This window comes from Suncus etruscus, chromosome 13 (genome assembly GCF_024139225.1).
Source record: "Suncus etruscus isolate mSunEtr1 chromosome 13, mSunEtr1.pri.cur, whole genome shotgun sequence".
NCBI lineage: Eukaryota > Metazoa > Chordata > Mammalia > Eulipotyphla > Soricidae > Suncus > Suncus etruscus.
The window spans coordinates 17,668,234-17,676,687 of record NC_064860.1 but is presented as its reverse complement, the minus strand read 5'-3'; positions in this window follow the sequence as shown (position 1 = coordinate 17,676,687).

Below are 8,454 nucleotides of genomic sequence, written 5' to 3'. Positions count from 1 at the left end.
TACTCTTCCTAGTGTAGGAGGTATCCCAAGATAGAATATAAAATAGACCAAGGACTCAATATTCTAAAGCATTGAATCATACCCTTAAAAATTCAGGTCCTTTTTAGTTATCCTCCAATCGTTCTGATGAAATCAGAAGGAAAGTTTCCATTTGAAAGTTTTAACAACTCTAGGATATTTTCCCATCTTCCTCATTTTCTTTTTTGGTTTTAGGACATACCCGGTAATGCTCAGGGACTATGATACTCCTGGCTTGGGGGACCATATAGGACGCCAGGGAATTGAACCTCGGTCTATCCTAGGCTAGCTCAGGCGTGGCAGATGTCTTACCACTTGCATCACTGCTCCAGCCCCTTCCTCATTTTCTTTAGATCCAGGCTCAGAGTTCTCTCTAAACAACAGTGCTCAGCTAGAAAGAAGTTAATAACCAAAGAGGTTTGCAGTAAGTGTTGGAGTTACTTTCTGTGTAGAAGAATTGATGGCTTTTATGGGAGTGATTTCAGGTTTCTTTTAAAAATATTCATATGACATTGAATACAAAGTCAATTTAAAGAAAAATAGTAAATGAGGAAGCAATGACAAGCAATATGGAGGATAACTTAAGCACTAAATTTGGGAAACATAGCTCTACACTATGCATTTATCTACCAAAAAGTTTCTGTTCCAGACTATAGAATTCTGAAATCTCTTCTTTCTTTGATACTGAAACTTTAAGCCCCTTAAGGGAAACAAAAATACTTGGATTTTAGATAATATCTCTCTTTTTGTGTGTCTCTCCAGGTATAGAACACACAGTTTGAGCCAATATTTAAAGTTGATTACAGTGTTCTCATTTTATCATCAGGCTTTTCAGAATGGACAATCATTCTCATTGGAAGAAAAAAAGCACCCCCCCCTTTCTGTACATGTTAATGAGGCTTAAAACAAAAACAGAATGTTCATGTTTTCTTTGTGATCTTGCCTAGTGAGGTTGGGAGGTCAGCGAGGCTCTCTGATACCCTTCCTTTGCTCCTGGCTTTCCCGTTTTTTTGCAGAGTGCTGCACAGAGTTCATAGAGAGCCTAAAGAGGATCTGATGAAAGTTGCTGCAAAGTTGTGGAGAAACCAAAGTTGCAATTAACCCATTCTCATGCATCAGCTTCTCCAAGCACAGTAATGCCTACTTTATGGCCCCTGATTCATCAGCTAGGGTTGGTCCTACAATGGTAGAATGATAATAGCAGGCACCAAGTTTTGACATCGGAATGTTTGTGGCTGACAATTCATCCTAGAGTCAAAGTTTTTGATAATCATCTAGACCCAGTGCAGATTTCCAAACCTTTTATTACAATAAGTAATAGCAGGTCATCTCTGAGAACAAACACAGAGAAGCAGGCACTCTAACTCTGGGTGACTCAAGGGGAGCAAAGGCATGCCCTGGGAAAGGGAAGATTGTGTGTGTGGAATACCGTCACAGGTTTGGTCTCAGAACTGTCTCAGGGATCTGAATGAATGGAATTATCCTTGAGCCAAAAGGGAAAGAACAGCCCAAGGCCTACATATTTGCTCTTAACAGGCTCTTTGACAGCCCACTCTTGACACTGCTATTACAATAACACACACTGCATCCACAAACCATGATATGGTCTCAATAGTTTTTAAAATATTTCACAACTTTTGAAAGTCACCCAAAATATCTGTATAGTTCAAATTTGGAGAGAAAAGCGCTTTCAGAAGGAAGTACTTAGGGAAGTGGAGAGTTTCCCAAATTGGAGATAATGAAGTATAAAGCCCTTATAGGGACAGAGCACAGTAGCCTCAGTGGAGTGGGAATGGGGAGGACTTTCTCCAAACACTTCCTACTACTCCCCTGTAAGATTCTTAGCAACTTGATGGAGATGGAACTTGCAAGCTGCTTTCAAGTATTTGATGCAATTCTTTTTCAGTATATTCACTGAGTGGTCTAACTAGCACTACAATCTAATCTTAAAACATTTTCACTAACCTACAAGAACCCTGCACCCATTAGCAGTGACTTCCTTTTTTTCCTTTCCCTGACTTCTGGTAACAACCACTCTCATCTCTATCTCCATGGAGCTGCCTATTTGCGATATATAGAACATAAATGATATTATGTCCCCCTCCCTCCAGTCCCTGTTAGCATTCTAAAATCAGTGTGAAGATGTTAAAAGATAGACCAACTGGGAGGTTCTGAGGATAGAATCCTCATACAGTTCATTGTCTCCCTTGTTGGATAAAAACCCAGAGAGCTAACCTTTCTACCAGGTGGGCTCCAAGCAACCAGTGACTAGGAGACTCACCCTATCAGAAAGAGACTTTGTTATCATCTTGGAATGCTGAACTTTTAGAATAGTGAGAAGTCAGTGTTTGTTGGTTAAACCAAGAGTCTATGGTCTTCAGTTATAGAAGTCTGAATAGACTAAGACAAAACTAAAACTCCCTTATCTAGAGTCCACCTTCTTATCCATCCTCCTTACATGAAGGTGCCTCGCTACACTTTGGTATCCAGATTTATCTCTGAGCCTGCCCATTTTCTTACGATGTATGCCACAGAACAGAATTACTAGATTACATAGTAACATGCTCAACACTCCAGGGAAGAGCCAGAATGTCTTTTCAGAGTGGTTGCCCTGTTTAACAGGAACAATATCAATGAATGAGGCTTACAATGTTTCCATATTCATGCTAACATATTTTTCTAGTGGCTTTGAAAACATGCTTTTTCACTTTATATTTTTTGCTGTTTTGTTTTTGCTGTTTGGGGATCTTACTAGTTTTATGGTGGGAGAAAGGCGGCACCTAGTAACTCAGCGTATGCCTGTGCTCTGTGCTGAGGGCTTGCTCCTGACAGAAATTTATATTCTTAACATTTTTTTGAGTGCAAGATTTTTCCGCCTTACCCACCCAAAGATGATAGTCTCTGCTTACTAATTTGTAATTGCAAGGTAGGGGAAGAAGGATCTGTGAAGTCTCAGAAAATGGAGACACAATTTACCTGGCCTTCCTACTTACCTGTCTCAGTGGGCTTGTATGGGCTACGCTTGTTCTCAAGAAGCATTTTTTGGAGTCTGCAAATACTTGCAAAAGAGCTGAGTTTACACCTCAGAGATTTACAGCAGCAAGATTGGAAAATAGCATTGACACAGAAGATTCTAAGCCCTAATCTCCTCACCTGCTGACTGATGCCATGAGGGACAAGAGATTCTTGCTGTCCAATATATGAACCTCAGGCTAGCAGCATCCACCTCTCCTAGGAGGAAGTTGGGCTCAAATACAGACCTTCACACACACACTCAATTGAACACTCTTCCCTTTAGGTGAATCCCTGGGATTCACCTGCATGGTGTAGCTTGAGAATTACTTTAAATATACTATAAAGCTGAATTGCAGAAGGCTATCCCACACACTTGTGCTAGAGGGTACAACTGGCTAGAACCAGAGATTGGGTCAGGATCAAGCAACAGAACAAGAAAATCTATCTCTTGGGCCTGGAGAGATAGCACAGCAGCGTTTGCCTTGCAAGCAGCTGATCCAGGACCAAAGGTGGTTGGTTCGAATCCCTGTGTCCCATATGGTCCCCCGTGCCTGCCAGGAGCTATTTCTGAGCAGACAGCCAGGAGTAACCCCTGAGCAAGGCCGGGTGTGGCCCAAAAACCAAAAAAAAAAAAAAAAAAGAACAAGATTAGGGGCCGGCGAGGTGGCGCTACAGGCAAGGTGTCTGCCTTGCAAGCGCTAGCCAAGGAAAGACCATGGTTTGATCCCCCGGTGTCCCATATGGTCCCCCCAAGCCAGGGGCAATTTCTGAGTGCTTAACCAGGAGTAACCCCTGAGCATCAAACGGGTGTAGCCCAGAAAAGAAACAAACAAACAAAAAAAATCTATCATATCCCTAACCCAACAACACTGTTGAGTTACAGCCCTTAAGATGGACGCGGGTCTCGGGTAGATACACCTAAATCCAGGTGGAGTCACATCCACCACCTAAAACCCACAACCCTTTCTTCTTATACTTAGTATTCTTCTCTTTTCTCTATTTGTGGATAGGTGTTGGAGGCACACCCGACAGCACTTAGGAGTTACTCCGGGCTCTGCACTCAGAAATCACTCCTGGAAGGCTTGGGGGACCAACCATATGGGGTGCTAGGGATCGAACCCAAACCAGGTCTTTCTGGGTTTGCCACATGCAAGGCAAATGCCCTACCACTGTGCTATTACTCCAGTGTTCTTTTCTCTGTTTATTATCAGTGATGGTTCTCTTTCTCTCTCCCTACAGGCCCTCCCCATCCATAACACAAAGTGCTCTATGAAGTGATCACAAAATCTCACAGCACTGGAACAATGGCATCAATAGTCCTCATGGTTCATATACCTAAGCCTCTTGGAGAAAACTGGATAACCAAGTTGCACACAGACTGTTTTTTGGATCCTGATGTAACTTCAGATAAAATATTTATTATTTATGTCTTTAATCTTACATTGTGTTGATATGTTTGGAGCCAGAGTGAAAAAATGTGGAGGAAAAGGCCCCTCATAGTGGGGTTTGTTTACCAGACCTATGCCACAGTGAATAGACTGCAAATACAGGTTACAAACTTGGCACCTAAACTTTCTAGCAGTCAATGAAAAGGATGATCAGACTATGAGTTGTATGTTCAGTGTCCACGAGTTCTACCAATCGACTAATTCAAAACTACCTAGTCCTCCTTTCTGACATGTAAGAGTAGTTTCTTCTTTAGCCCCTGGTCTAGGTAAGAACAGACAGACACGAGTCCTGAGACAATCTTGGGATGGTCCACTCTGATAGATGCCCACTATAGCCACTCAGGCCTAAAAGGCTTGGACCACAGATAATGTACCCTGTAGGTGGCCATCTTGGGAGGCCATTTTGGACCTATCTACAATACTCTGTTTTTGCTTCTCTCTTTCTCTTTTATTCTACTTCTCCTACTCTCCTACTTCAGAAAGTCATCAGGCATTTCTCCTTAGATCCAAACTGGGCTTTGTAAATTATTCTCTTGTAGTGAACTGGGAAATCTGTTTTTGTTTTCTTAGCTTAAATCATCCAAGAACACTGGGAGTTCCATGAAACAAGGAGAGAATCTACCAATGAGATTTTATCAATGTTACCAAGTCAGAAAGATTTGGAAACGGGCCGTTTTCATGACACACACCCAGCATGGTTTTCCTGTAGGTGAGTGTGTCACTTATGATAGTAGTTGTTGGCTACTAGATTGCTGTTTCTTTTTTTTTGGGGGGGGGGGGTTCAGGTTAGTAGAAAGCAAAGCATGTGGTAATGTGGATGGAAGATAACAATTTCTCTGCCAGACAGCTTTACTGGGACAATGGGAAGAATCCACACACTTGTGTGGACCTGAACATGAATGTCATGGATCACCTTGACTTTGTTTATCTGTAATAAATAAAGTAATTAACGCTTTCTGGGGCATTAGTATTTGGTGAATTTCCAATGCTGAATTCATACAAAAGACTTCCTTTTTTTTTTTTTTTTTTTTTGTGGGAGTACACCTGGTGAAGCTCAGGGTTTACTCTTGACTCTGGCTCAAGAGGCTGCCATTTAACAGATTTTACATATGAGAAGACTGAGGCACAAAGAGGATTACACAGCCAAGGCCATTCAGTTGAACCCAGTTGGAGCTCTGTTCACCTAGAGAGTTAGTAAGATGAATGTGCAAGACTTGTCCACCCATACTACTAATTTGCTCTCTTGTGAAATCAAGAGACCAAGAGGGTCATTTGTGGAGATAACTCAGTGAAGTGCTGAGCTCAGCATCCAGATCCAAAGTGCTCCACAGCAACAGCTAATACTGGGGTACTCACATTCCTACTGCATTGCCACTTTATAGAACAAATCACTCCTGCCATTTCCTTAATAGCTCTCTGAGCACACAGTTAGCGCAACTGAACTGATTCATAAATTCAAACAATGGGCCAATTGAGCCATAAAATTAAATGGGCCTGACTTGATGCTGAGGTGAATTGCCAAGTTAAATTGTCATAAGCAACCCTATCCAAAAGAACTTTCTGTGATGTTGGCAATATGCTAGAATATTTTTTTGGTGGAAACACCTATCTAATATGGTATTGGCCAGTGCAGTAGCTATTAATTCAAAGCTGATGAACACTTGAAATGTCTCTAGTATAACTTCAGGGATTGAAAAATTCATTTGTCTAATTACTGTTATTTAAAAAAAACTTACCTTAATCATCACTTGTTGCTAATGGTCATATTGTACCTATGTTAAAGCACACAAGAACGATTGGTGAGAGGACATCATAGCCAATGACAAGAATGAAAGCCAGAAGTCTCTCCAGCCATCCTTTGCTTTGTTCTGGGGGTTAAAGAGTCGTTGATTTTTGGAATATTTAGAGCAGTGTTCGGCAACCTGCGGCTTTTAATTTGGCTCTTCTGTGTGCCAGGCCTTCCCTCCAGGAGTCAGGACTCTGCTCCTAGCCTCTGTCAGTGCGCGCCCTGTGTGCATCCCCGGCGACCCATTCCAAGAGTGTAAGATGATACCCAGTATCAACCCTAAACAAAGGTGTTCCCCCAACGTCATCCTTTCTTAAACCTCTTCCTTTGATATGTAAAATTCAACTGAATATGTACTTTTGTCTCTCTCTCTCTTGACCTGAAGCCTCCTGGTATTGGAAGTTGTTTTTAATAAAGAAAGTAGTGTTCTAGCTTTTGGGGCTCTAGGCAGAGTGTACAAGGTAAAAGGCAATGGACTCCATGATCATCCTTTCCTGGCTAGCTTGGTTTATTATTTCTTTCCTGCTACCCTGCTTCTTCAGACCAGGTTGGGTGGGGTTTAGAAATACAGTGCCTGGAGTGATCTTAAAACACACATTTTATTTTGCACAAAAGTGGGCATCTTCCATGAAGGGATTCTCAACCCAGAGTTTTCTTTTTCATGGATTCTCATGTTCAGAGTATGCATAATTAAAGTTGTGAGCTAATGCCCTTAAATGCTCTTTTTCATATTGATTATGACTTTCTGCATAATATAAGTGCCAATCAGAAATTTTTTGCAAGAGTGGAAACATTTCAATATCCCCTTCTCAGATACAGCTATCCCAGAATCAGATATTTTTTGAACACATCCATCTTATGTCTCACTGTAAAAACTACTTGTGAAACTTCCCTGAAGAAAAATATTAAATTCATAGAGAAAATGAACAATGTCTGCCAAATACGCAGGCTTAGCTACCCATTCCTTGTCCAACTGGGGCTATACAAAGTCAGAGTTCTGCTCTCACAGGAACTGCACTACTTCTTCCCTCTTGCCAACAAGGCAAGGGAGCACCCTTCCCCTGTACAGCCATTTCACTTCTTCATGGAGAAGATGCTAGTAGTGGGCATCCATACTCTCACCCATGGTGGTGAATAGCCTAGATTTGATCACAATTGTGAATTTCACAAATTATCTTTACTGTGTTATCTGTCACAGATTTTAGTTCAGCAGGGAGTTTTTTTTAATCCAGTCTATCATACAATGAGTGGATACAATGTACGGGTGTGCAACTTCTATTTCTTGTGACTATACAAAAACACTGAGCCATGCACAGTGCATCATCTGTACATACATTAACACATCAGATTATTATTCTGAGTAAAATGAGTCAGAAGGAGAGGTGTAGACACAGAATAATCATTTGTGGCATATAAGAATAATAAATGGCAATATGGTAATAATATCTAGAGAAAATAGGAATGAGGGACAGGAGGAATAGTCCATGATAGGAAGCTTTCCATAAAAAGTGGTGAGGTCAGTTAGAATAGAAAAAGGTACATTATGACATTGATAGTTGGAATATATCACTCTGGACAAGAACTGGATGCTGAAAATAGATAAGTGACATGCATGGTACTCTTTAATTAACAATATTGCAAACCACGGTGTCATAAAGGAAATCTTGCAAACCTCAGTGTCATAAAGGAAAAGAGATAGAGAGAAAAAAGCAAAATGCCTGCCCCTGACATAGGCAGAGGAGGGTGAAGCGGAAGGAAACAATGGACATTGGTGGTGGGGAAAGTGCACTGGTGAAGGGTAGTGTACATTCTATGATTGAAACTCAAGTATGAATAATTTTGTAACAAATATGCTTAAATAAAAATTATTTTTAAAATGTTTCAGGCACTCTATTATAATTCCTTTATGATATGATATCATATGCCTTTAACGAAGTGCCATTTTTGTTTTTGTGTGTATTTTAGTTTGGTTTCTTGCAGCACACACTAAAGAGTCAATAGATTTTTTTCCTTTCAGTGAAATCACTACTTTTCTCTGGAAAACTGTCCTTGCTTTTAAAGATTGTTAAAAAGTTCTTCTCTTTTACCTGTTTCATCTCTATATTGTAGGGTTTCAAATTTTCAGCACATTTTGGTTATCAGGAGGAAACGTTTTGAAACATTTTGCTACCTTATTAATCAGAAATC